Source organism: Camelus dromedarius, chromosome 22, assembly GCF_036321535.1.
Source record: "Camelus dromedarius isolate mCamDro1 chromosome 22, mCamDro1.pat, whole genome shotgun sequence".
Taxonomy (NCBI): Eukaryota; Metazoa; Chordata; class Mammalia; order Artiodactyla; family Camelidae; genus Camelus; species Camelus dromedarius.
In genome coordinates this window covers 5,030,895-5,043,283 of record NC_087457.1, presented here as the reverse complement: position 1 = coordinate 5,043,283, position 12,389 = coordinate 5,030,895, and the positions used below count along the sequence as shown (strand labels likewise).

The 12,389-nt window shown below is 42.7% G+C and overlaps 1 long non-coding RNA gene across 1 annotated transcript in view; it reads right to left on the bottom strand.

Annotated features, from left to right (window-relative positions):
• LOC135318890 (uncharacterized) overlaps window positions 1-4,085 on the bottom strand; it is a 33,382-nt gene extending 29,297 nt beyond the window's left edge. The window contains exon 1 of the long non-coding RNA XR_010377293.1: window positions 4,050-4,085. This is a non-coding gene — a long non-coding RNA (uncharacterized LOC135318890). The remainder of the gene's footprint in view (window positions 1-4,049) is intronic.
• Window positions 4,086-12,389: the final 8,304 nt, after the last annotated feature.

The following is a 12,389-nucleotide window of genomic DNA, read 5'->3' as shown; positions in this document are numbered from 1 at the left end:
TGATGACTAAACATCTTGAAGAAATAGATAAAATTTATAACCCTGAATAAAGTAATTGTAATAGTGTGATTCTAGGTATGGGAATGAGCAATGAAGGGAAAACACTTCCTGGATCATAACAAACAAGTAAGACAGGTGATCCAGAGAATTTTTAGTATCAACAGGGCCTGATAAAAAACTAGCACCTTGAATGGCAACTCAGAAGATTCTTCACCTGAACTAGGATTGAGCCATCCTAGCACCATGGGACAAAATTGGTCATGAAATGTCTCTCAAAACATTGGCAGAATTTAGGACCAAGGGGGAGCACTGTGAATGAAAATACTGCAACCATGTCAGTAAACAAAGAATGCTGAAACCAAGTCATCAGCGGCTGCTGCCACCCCCAACGAGTGCATGCCTGCAGCCCAGCCTCTCAGCCACTCACAGTGGTGCCCTCTGAGAGGACTCAGAGTAAGAAAGGACAGGATACTGGCCCTAGATAGCTAGGTACTTGCCAAAGGGATGAATTCAATGACACAAATGTTTGCTTCCTCCCATACATAGAAAAGCACTAAATACTTGATCTTGAGATATCTGGTTTTCTTTAGATAACAAGCAATATTTTATTGTTCCAACTTACCTGGTCTTTCTTGTAAAACTTCTATATATCCTAGCTCCTCCCCTACCTCTTGGGAGCAGTCCCTCAGAGTGATCTGAGAGGTTGCCATAACGGCTCGAGTCCTCCAGCCAAATAAAACATAACTCTTATCATTTAGGCTGAACGTTTATTTCAATGAAGTCCCAGAATAGACACAACTCATCAATTCTGTAATGGAACACACTGGATCAGGAAACAAAAGCTTGTTTTAGTCTGGAAAAACTACGGTTTCCTCTTTCTTCCTGACATTATACAATCCCACCAGAACTCATTAATTTGCTGTCTGCTCATCTGGCAACCAAACTCAGAGGAGTCAACTCAGCAGAGTGCTCTACTCGGGAGAAAACCCCGCAGCAGCACTGCAGGCTACCTGACTTCCCGAACGCTCTGCTGACCCTTGGTGTCCTCCGTGACAACCAGGAAAACAGAGCTGTTCCCAACAGCTGCGAAGTCCCACACGTTAAATAAATCATTTTATTTTATACGATATTTTACGTATATACCCATCTCTGAAAACAGATTTGCTAGAAGCCCAAATCTTCAGCATCAATCTGCAAAGGCAAATCCGGTCCGCAAGGGAAAACAAGACTTAAGACGAAGCTTAGGCGTCCAAAGTACTCTCCACGACCTAAGGCCTCCAAAGTCCCCTGCAGGACCTTCAACCAAACTGCCTGCAGGCCTGCAGCTGCAGGCGGCAACATGTCTGCTTTTAAAGCAACCCCTTCCTGCCCTCGGGCACTACAGTGTCCCTCTACGCCCTCCCTTCTCAGGGTAAGAGCAGCCGCTGCAGAACCTCACAGGGCAGCACTGACAGGACTGGACACAGAGGATCAGAGCTAAACTAAGCCTTCTGATTACACGAGCTTTTCACTCTGTCACTTTACAGACGAAGATATATATATAGAGAGGTGGGGTGATCTTGCTCAAAGTCACACAGCTAATAAGTGGCAAAGTCTATAACTGCTCCTCCCTCCGGCGTGACGCCCCAGCTGGGACGCCCACAGGGTTCTCTCGTGCCTGCCTGACCAGTCCTTTACTGGCACTCATAAAACACCACAGGGTCTGACCCTTGCCTACTTTTTCAGCATCTTTTCCCTGCAGTCTCGCAGGAACAAGGCGGTTCGGGCCATTGTATGACTTCTGGCTCCCAGAAGCCTCCGTGCTCAGGCTGGTCTTGCCTGTGCATCCAGCACCCTGCTCAGAGGCTCTTCCTCCCCTGCAGGAACACGTTCCCACTCTCCGCATGACACCCCCTCAGGGAAGCCCTCTTCTCACCCTCAGCTCAGCAGGTGTCCCAGGCCACATCCCGAGCTGCCCCATTAGGACTGCGGGTGCCTAGGTTTGCTAGTCAGACCAGCAGCCTCAGAGCCAGGGATTATGCCCGGGTCACCCTGCAAACCTACTGCCCGCCTCACAGCCCCCAGCCAGCAGGTCACCTGGAAGTCGCAGCAAGTGCCCCACCCAATCCCGAAGTCTCTTCATTTGCCAGCACCGCTGATGACTGGTCTCCAAACTTTGGTCAGTTTTGCACAAAACAGCAGCTTCCACTGTGAAGCAGGGGGTTTTCTCTTCTGCTCCCCATCCTTAATGGAAACGTCTAGGGAAATGAAAAGGCCTTTTCTCAACCCTTTTCTGATGACACCCACCCACCCACAATACTCACATGCTCAAGAGTTTTGGGTCTACCTGATTTTGTTTCCCTTACGCTAAGGGGCTCAAAACACTGCGGGATTCTTTCTCTTTTGAGGGTATTTTTACTCAGTTTATCGGCTTTAATCTGTTTTTTTCTCTCTCTTCAATATCCCTAGAAGTTGCCACTTCTTATTCCCTTCAGCAGCCTCCCTCCCAACATCTAGTCTAGGAAATCAGCTGTGATGAGGGGCCCGGGGGAAGTCACAGATGATGCAACTAAGGCACAGAGAGGTGACTTAATTTGCCCGAGAAGATCAGCTTCAAGCCCCAACACTGTGTGTCACGTCCCTCTGTTTAACTCTTATGCTAAGCAAGCGATCTATTTGTAGATTATGGTTATAAACAGATGAGGTATGAAAATACATACAAGGACACACATCAACTCTAAGATGTTCATTATCTCCACTATTTTGTTTCTATTTATTTTATTTCTCTTAAAAAAAAATTAAGAACCTCTGCAGTCAATATAGCAAAATGTTACTGGGCTTTAAATACAGAATATAGAGGTTTTAAGTGTGTCATTACTCATCCTTATTTGTATGTTCACAAGACAAACTGATTTGAAAGTCTCTCTCCCCTCCCCCTACTCACTACTGGCTCTCACCTGAGCTCCCAAACCACACATCTAACAGCCTTTCACTTTACCCACAGCTGTACTCATCAGTTATCCCCCAGAACTCCCTCTACAGCTTTCCCTCCTCAGAGCACAGCAGGATCATCACTTACCTCATTAATCCACCCAGAAACCTGTTCCTTCCTCCATCCTACCTTCACAGACAGCATTCATCCTTTCCTTTTTACCATCTAAACATGCCTTCAATCTGTTCGCTTTTACCCACTGACCATCCCACCGGTCAAGTGGAAGCCACCAACACTGCCCACCTGGACTCACGAGTCTCCCAAGTGGCCCCAAAGCCACTCTCCCCTACTTGAGACAAATGGGATTGTGTCACTCCCACGCTTTTAGGACTGATTTCAAACCCACTGTTCTTAGAAGAAAGTCAAGTTCTTCACCTGATGAAGGTCTTGCCCATCAAATTGTCAGCTCAGGGAGGGGAGGACACGCCCTCTCCCCTAGGACCCGCCCTCTGGCAGAGCATCAGCTTGGGAGGACCTGCTGAGCTACACCAGCCTGTATTCTAACCCTGGTCTTGAGTTCTTAGCAAACTGCTTCACTTATCCATACAAACCCAAGGTAGATTAGAAAGATATTAGATGTTGTGCTAGACTATTGATTTGGGGATTTTGCACTAGCAACCTGCAAGTACATGTTCTAATGATTCTGTCTTCTTAAAACCACACCCAGATTTAAGTAGTATTTTTGGAATGTCTTCGGAGTAAATGGGACTGTAGTTTTACAGACTTTATGTTTTATACCATGAACAACCCGGACAGGGTCACAATTTGAACCGCCTCAGAAGTGACAGAAGACAGGTGAGAGGCACAAAGCAACAGGTCACAAAGATGGTAAGAGCAAAGTTGTTTCTCCAACCCCCCAAAAAATTTTTGAAAGAACCGAAAACTCTGAATTTTGTAAGTAAAATACTATCATATAAAGAAATAAAATAATCCTCTTCATCAGGGTTTCAAGATCTGACTCCAGAATTTTTAGCATGCCATATTGAATCCAAGCACAGAAAAATCAGATGGACTAGTGGTGAGTAAGTTCCAGGAAAACTGCAGTAATTCCTCCACTTGTAAAAGGACATAAACTCACCTGTCGAAGATGAATGTAAACCGCATTCTGGAGAAATTCGTTAGCTCCCAGGCTCCGCTTCTGAATGGCAAGGACATGGACAGCTTCGAAGCATGCTTCTAACTCAGTCACCAGCATTCTTACACTGCAGGGGGAAACGGAGGCCCTCAGTCAAGAGCAGAGGTGTTCCTGTCCTGTCTCGCAGGCCGTGCCTCGGGGACTCAGTGCCCTGTAGCAGCCCGGCCCTAGGCGAGGACCCGCAGCATGGCCCACCCAAGCAGGAGGTACACTGTGCTTGAGAAAGCCCATCCCCGATGGGGGCAAGAGTGGCTGGTGGTTTTGAGTGAACATATAAATGCCCATAGAAATATGCCTGCATTCATTCAAGTGATACAAGCAACAGTAGCAGGCTATTTAACAAAATTTCAACTGTCAGTGGAAATTTACCATTCCTTTCCACTTGTCCCCTGCACTCTGAGACAGGCTTAGGCTCTCTCACACCGGCAACTCTGATGCAATAGTTGTGAAGTCGTTTTACTTTGCTGCAAATGTCCTCGCTCCCCGTGTGGCTGTGACTGTCGTCTCTTAACACAGTCAGATGTCTTCCTGAATCTCTCCCTGCGTTCCTTGCTCCTGCTCCTCAGATCCTAAGATAAAGGGCAAGTGAAGACACATGACCAGAAAAGGCACCGTGGACTTGAACGAAGTCCTCAGTGATCCCCTAGGTGAGTGCTGCCCACCCCTTACCTTCGATTCTCAAGGTTCTGCCCAGGGTGACATCCAGACAGGAAAGCGTCCTAGGCCAATTTAAAGCTGTGTGACTTGGGCCCTGGGACAGGTGCAGGAGCTGGTTCCAGAGCCGTGCCCCTCCCCACCTCTGCTCCCCTCTCTCCCAAGGACCCACTGCCAAGCCCCCAGGTTCCCTGATATTCTGTCCTTCTCTTCTAATCTAATCCAAGCCCTTTTCCTCTTCCTTTATTCCCTAATTATCACCAGCTGAAGTGGTTTTTCAGTCACATTATCTGAAAAAATTTCCGGCAGCTGAAAAAGGTCTCCAGAGGTCAATGCCCATATGCTGGTTCCTGAAGAGAGCCCCTGGTTATGGGGTCCCTCACCAACACCCACGGGGCATCAGACATGTTACAGAGTCGACCACCCCCAACAAGAGTTTGCTGTGACCCCAATGCCCACACAGCATCCCTGCTCTCATAAATGTATTTGGCCCACTTATCCGTTACTAAGAAGCAAAAGTAAAAAAATTGCTCATGTTTCTTACTAAAATTATTTATGTGGTGGAAAAAGAAATTGTAATAGAAAAGAATAAATTTGACTGCATGTTAGATCTGTTCATTTGGCTTTAAACCTTTGCTGTTTTCTAGGCTCAGACTTGGTAGCTCTGTACCTTTTGTAAAAGAAAGTTGCCTTTAGCCTGAAATATCCAGGAGAGCCTATTCTCCGGGCTCTGATCTTTCACGATGTTAACTCTTCTGCACTTATGTTGAGATGGCAAGTTGCAAAATAGAAAATCAACTTTGGTTTTTTTTGGAGGTTTAAGAGGGGCACCATGATTTGACCCACGTGGACAGCTGCAAGAACAAAGAATTCCAAGGAGAAACAATTCGCACCGCAAGAAGTTTGCAACAACCAACCACATCCCCGCCCCTTTTTAGTATAAAAGCGGACTGATTTCTGACTTGGGGGAGACGGTTCTCCAGCATGTCATTCAGCCATCTTCTGGGTCTGCCAGCTTTTCAAATAAAGTCACTATTCCTTGCTCCAACACCTCAATCTCCCGATTTATTGGCCTGTCATACAGCAAGCAGTACGAGTTTCGACTTGGTAACAAGATGACTGCATTGGAGGTAGTATGTCTCCACTCTTTCCTCGTTTCCAATATGTAACATTCACATCATTTATGATCTAGTTCAAATAATTCATCAAAGACAACCACAAAAAGAAACTACACTCACCTAGCTATGAACACTGAAGTCACAACCTATCAATTTTATATGCTGTTTAACAACACAACTAAAAAACCTAACATAGGGAATTGATTCCACAGAAATAAAATTATTTCTACTCCTTCAAAACCTTTTTATCTTTTCTATTTTATTTTGTTTTGCATATTGAAAAGAAAATAAAAGACAAAACATTTTATTTCACGTATTTTGTTATAGCTACATAATTTAAATACTACAAAGATATTTAAATTGCAATAAAAAATTGTTCATATATTGTACAAAGATATATACACAATCAATGTGGATAAGGAAAGGAATGGACATTTACTAAAAATCCACTGCACATCCAGTTTTTTACAAGCATATCCTGGAATATAAGCTCTATGATCCAGGGGTCCCCCACCTGCATTCTCACTGCTGAGTCCCTTAGTAATCTTCTACCAAGGCACCAGCATAGAACCACGCGATCAGTATTTTAGGTATAAATGAGGAAATTAGCTCATTCAATTCTAAAACAAAAACCCTAAAATAAATACTGAACTTATTTACAGATAAAGAAAATTGGACACAAACAAGTACAGTTTCTTCCCCAAGTTCACAAAGCTAATAACTGGTAAAGGCAAGATTTGAACTCATCTGTCTGATTCTAAAAACTAAGGTGGAAATCCCTTTCGACTGGGGAGGGTCCAGCAGCACAGCCTATCACCCTATCTTTGTTCAGATCTAGCCTTAGACAGCCTGAGACAGCACCCCATTCCTATGGAACTTGAGGGCAAATGATAACAATAAGGATTTTATATCCAGTAGTTTCTTAGGTATCATTTATATAAACTGTCAGCAGGACAGCAGAAAACTCTGGGAAATATGAGTGGGTCCAGGGCTTTTTGCTGATTAGAAACTCAGTCTTTCAGGACAGATTGACCTTCCCATGAGAGGCCACACGGACCTAAACTAAAGACAGCTGAGCAATGAAAACTAGCAAGACCCTGGAACTCAAGCAAGAAGGATCCCTGCCATCTCCCTCCCTGTTGCCTCTTCATCCACGTGGACACGAAGACAGAAGACCCGGGTTCTTGTCCAAGTTACACCATCATGGATTCTCACCCATAAAATGTTACGACTCTATGCTGTCCTAAGTCCTTTCCAACTCAAATATTTTGACACCAATATCTCAGCAGAATGTCTATGTCTCCACATCCTCTCTTTTATAAGAATAGTTCTATGGCCACAAAGCAGAAATCCAATTAAAAACACCATGCACTAAGCAAGGTGAAAGTCTGCATAAGAGACTTTGCTCTCACGCTCAGTGAATGAAAACTCAGAAAAATTGGTCCTTCTCCCTCAGCAAGTGGTAGGTAGGCTGATTGTGTGTGTGGGTGGGTGTGCGTGTGTGTGTGTAAATCAAATACAATGACGTCTGGGATCTGTACAGATTTTTTTTAAGTTACTGTTATTTCATGAGGATGAGACACCCTTGAAAGTAATTTGAATCTAGTGTTCTGAGAGAGTCTCAGGATCTTTTGGTGGAGGAGGGGAAAGGAAAGGAGGAAAGAAGTAAATGAAGCAAAGGAGTAAGATACTGCAAGTGAAAGGCAAGACATTAATTTTGTTCCTACTTGCATCACAAACAAATTACGGACTGGCTTTGCCCCGATGTCCTGTCGAGCACTGAGTTGCAGATGAAGAGGTGACAGCCCATTTCTCACTGAGCTTGTGACTGTACGTGGCATCTTATAGAAACAAATCATTTATCCTGATCAAACACTCTAGCAGCAGGCCGTAATTCTCCTATTTTGAGAGATAAGAAAATAGGAGTTCAAAGAGGGTAGATAACTTGACAAAAGTCAGAGGACCAGTAAACAAGAGAGGATGAATTCAAACTCAGATCTGAATGCAGAGTCTGAACTTCCAACTCCCAGGACTGGGAAATCCTTAACAAACAGACTCCCCAGCTCCCCTGCAGTGTTCCTGGCACCAAGCATTTCCCATGGTGATGGACTCCAGTTCTCACAGACACAGTGCTCTGTGCAGCCAATGACCTTGATCAGACCTTGATCATCTACCTGCCACGCCCACCAGGCTTCACCATACAGGTAGGAAAGCTGGCTTTCAAGTGCATACAAAGCCACCCTTGGTCTAACCTGGGCTCTTCTGGGGCTTCTCCAGCCTAAAGGCAGCCATGAAAGTGCTCACAGTTTGTACATGAGCCACACTACCTCTCTCCATCAGTCTCCACACCTATACTTCTTAGCTATGACCATTTTGATAATATTGGAAACAAATATTTAAAAACACAAAAGAAAGGATCCTGGAACAATTACTTAATACTTACAATTTTAAATGATTTGTTACAAAGTGAGTATTTACAAACCGAATCTGCCTTCCTAGGTGTCAGTTTAAACAGTTAAAAAATATAATAGCAAAAAATTCTCACTTAAAAAATTAAGAAAAACATCAACAATAATCTGGAATAAACTCAAAATTAATGCCCATGTTGTACATGGAGAAAACTACAGGACTGTACTGAGGGGTAAATAAGATGTGTGAATGTAGAGACATCAACATATTGCATGGAGGAAAACAGTTTTGTAAATATGGAAGTTCTCCTAAAAATAATTCAAAACTTAATAAAAATCCCATGAATACTCTTATCTGACTTTTTTTTAACTTGAACAAAATATTTTAGAATTCTTTAGGAATAATAAAGTCATAATAATAGCCAAGAAAGTTTGGGATGGAAGGAAAGAACAAAAAAAATCACACTGTCAGATAATAATTAATTTTTACAATATGTAAGATATGGCGCTGGAGTAAGGAAGTATGATTGACAGAAATATAGCATGAGCTCAAAAAGAGACTCTAGTGTACATAAGTATTTTGTGCATGTGGGATTTCAAATCAAAGAGCAAATTGTGAATTCAATAATTGTCCTGGGACAATCAGAGAATCACCTGGAAAGAACAAATTCTATTCCTGTCATAATGACCACAAAAAAATTACAGATAGTGGTTTAAATATTAAAATACTAATAACAGCAAATACAACTCATTGCTCACATTAATTCAACTTCTCCTCACTATAACAAGTACTATTATCATCTCCATCTTAGACATTAAATAAACCTACATAAGATATTTATACCATTATAAGAAAGTATTTCTAAGAATAATAACAAAGATAAAACCCAAAAGGAAGACATTTACTATCTTAAGAATATTTTGAGCCACAACAAATATAAACCTACTGAACAAAATGAAACGAAAGAAATGACAAGGAAAAACTCTGTGATAGATGTTGATGAAGACAAGGGATTAATGTTCATAACATACAAAGAGCTGTCACAAATCAAAAAGAAGCTTCCTCACTTAAATTTGTGCAAAGGACAAAATGGATCATTCACTTTTCAAAAGTCAGATGGCTAATGAGTGAAAAATGCTCAATACCTCACTGGTCATCAAATGCAAACTAAAACAATGAAAAAGCACTTTTGCTCATCTTATTGGTAAATATTTTTAAAAGATATTGTAGCTAGTGTCAATCTGTGGGAGAAAAAACTGTGAGCGACCTTTTTGGAGGATGACATGTCAATGGATATGTAAACTCTGAAAACGTGTGTACACACTGATTCAACCCCACTTCTAGGAATCGTTTCGTTTAGAAAAAAAATCAGTTCAAATAGATGTAGTGGTTACACTGGTGGGAAGAAAAGCTGAAGTGAAATCATATCCAGCAATAGAGAATTGGTTACATAAGTAATTCTACATTTTTCATTCCACACTGGAGAAGGAATTTCTAGTCACTTGAAAGTAGCCTGTGATGAACATAAATGTCACATCCAGGGACTAAATTTCCAGAAGACTTAACTAAAGGCATGCTCATACAAGATCACAGGAATGTCTGTTAAAGAAAGATGCCAGTCAAACATCCTTTCTGACAGTGGAAAATGGAGAAAACTTAAGTGTCCACCATCAAGACAATGATGCGGTAAATCACGGCGAGTTGTGGGCACTGAGGGGGCCGGCGTTTCCCCGTGGCCCAGGGCCTTGTCCACAGCACTCTCCCACCAATGGTGTCCTTGCACAAGAGACCACACCTGCACATCAGGAGACCCCTCCAGTCTATCTGAAAGGACCGGGTGAGTCTGGAGTGGGAGGACGTCTATGATATACCCCTGAGTGAATAAAGCGAGCTGCAGAAAACATATAGTATGGCCTTATTTTTCAAAAAAGCATATATACACACATATACATAGATTTCTCATATGTATGTATGTATCTATGTATGGGTATATATATATGTCATAGGCATAAAGGTCATGAAATATATACACCATATTGGCAACAGCTTTTACACTCAGGAAATAAGGGGAAGGGAGGTAGGGCTCTTTTGGTACCACCACAGATCTATTTTCAGTATTTCAGTTAAGTACACTTGGAATTTAAAAGTTTATTTAAGTCCGAAGTAAAATGGACAATGCCTCCACAAGACATAATGCTATACTGGTCATTAAAAATCATGCCAGGGGAGATAGAATATTGTAGAAAAACATGTAATAAGCCGAATGGAAAATGGAGGTCTCCACACAGTAAACAGGCACAGAGTGCTCACTGGTTTTTATGACAGAGCTGATACATACTGATGAAAAGAACAGAAAGTAGATGTTAAAGTGTTCATTATTATTTCTGAGTAGTGGGACCTGGATAGCCTCTTTTGTCCCTTTTTTCAGACTTATTATATTAAATATACATTATTTTTCATCTGTAAAAAGCATTTTTAGATGTGTAGTAACACACATTGGAGAATAATACACGAGTACTTACAGAAACAAATAACTAGGAGACACCGCAGCAGCGCCACACAATGTAGAACGGGCGATCCTGATTAACACCGCGCAGTTACATAAGGACCCACAAAGTGAGAGCACCTGCTGTAACAGGGCGCGGCCCCCTTCTATTTGTCACTTGTGTCTTCAGGGCTGAGGTAGTTCTGAGCATGGCCAGTGTCAGTGTTGGTGTCTGGATGGATGCCACTGGATGTGAGGGCACCTGCAAGCCGAGAGGAATAACAGAAATCATCCTCTGCCTTTTCTGCCTTGTTTCTGTGTTACTTTAAAAGAGAGGCATAAATAAGATAAACTGTTTATCTTCCCTACTGAAATTTCTGTAATGAAACCGTTTTCAAAGTGTTCACAACTTATATTCTGCCTATAACAGACTTTTCATCAAAGCTTCATATTTATTAAATGTTAATTAACTCAGTTAATTAACTCCCTGTTGAAACCTTCTACTATAGAACATGAAATGCACTATGTGAAAGGACCACGCCTGCAGTGACTAGCTTGGCTGTCTTGACGGCAGTGCAGTCCGCCCCCAACATCCCGTGGCTCTGAGCTCCTGATGCTGCTAAGAGAGCACGCTGCCGCCTCAGATGGAGAGAAAGTGTGAAAGCATTTCCTGAAATCTACAGCACTGACAAAACCTAACTGACAAATCCCAGGCTCCTTTGAAGCTGTCATTTTCGGTTTCTGGCCAACCCCCGTCAATGAGCAGAACCACCTCATCCCCGAGCAATGGCACTCACTTGGTAAGAAGTTCTGGAGAAATTTCCAGGTATAGAATGTAACCAACTATACGTAGAACTCTGACAAAAGAAACAATGCAATACCCTGATTTTGGAAGACACTCAAAATATTCTCCTAAGCCTTTGTAGCTGGAAAGGTTGGGCTTCTCCTGAGCCACTTATTTATTTCACAGCCAGTGAGCATCTCCCACAAACCCTGTTACCCTGTGTCTGCTGGGAGCATCAGGTACACTCATGCTGTCGATCTTATAAGTCACAGGGCAGAGGCGGGTGTCTCATGGCTGCAACCATCACACAGGCTCGCCTTCTAGCCTCACAGTTTGAACTTGGCCCAATTTTCTAACCTGTTTATTTGGTATCTGTTCTTCTGTAAGCTGCCTGAAATGCTTTTTGGAACAAGTCAGAAGAATGAGTGGGTAGATAAATGGACAGATGAACAGGTGAGAGATGGGCAGACCGAAAGAGAGACTCCAGGAAAAGGGGAACAAATAAAATTTCCTGTGCAAAACCCTCTTCTAGTCAGGGAAGAAAACCACCACGGAGAAGAGTGAAGAGGCAGGTAGCTTAGGACTGTTTCCTGGATTCCATGAAAAGTCACACCAAGAGATGAGAGGGTAGAACTATAAATAATAAAAGAAATAAAGCACACATGCTTGAAAAATATATCTACAATATGTACTTTCTAAAGAATAGATTCAAATCAGCAGGGCCCAATACCACAATCCTTGGGTATTTACAGAAATGAGAATCCCATCTCCAAACCACAAGGCATCCCTTTGGAGCACTGAGAGTCTACACGGGGCGGTCATAAAGCCATCAC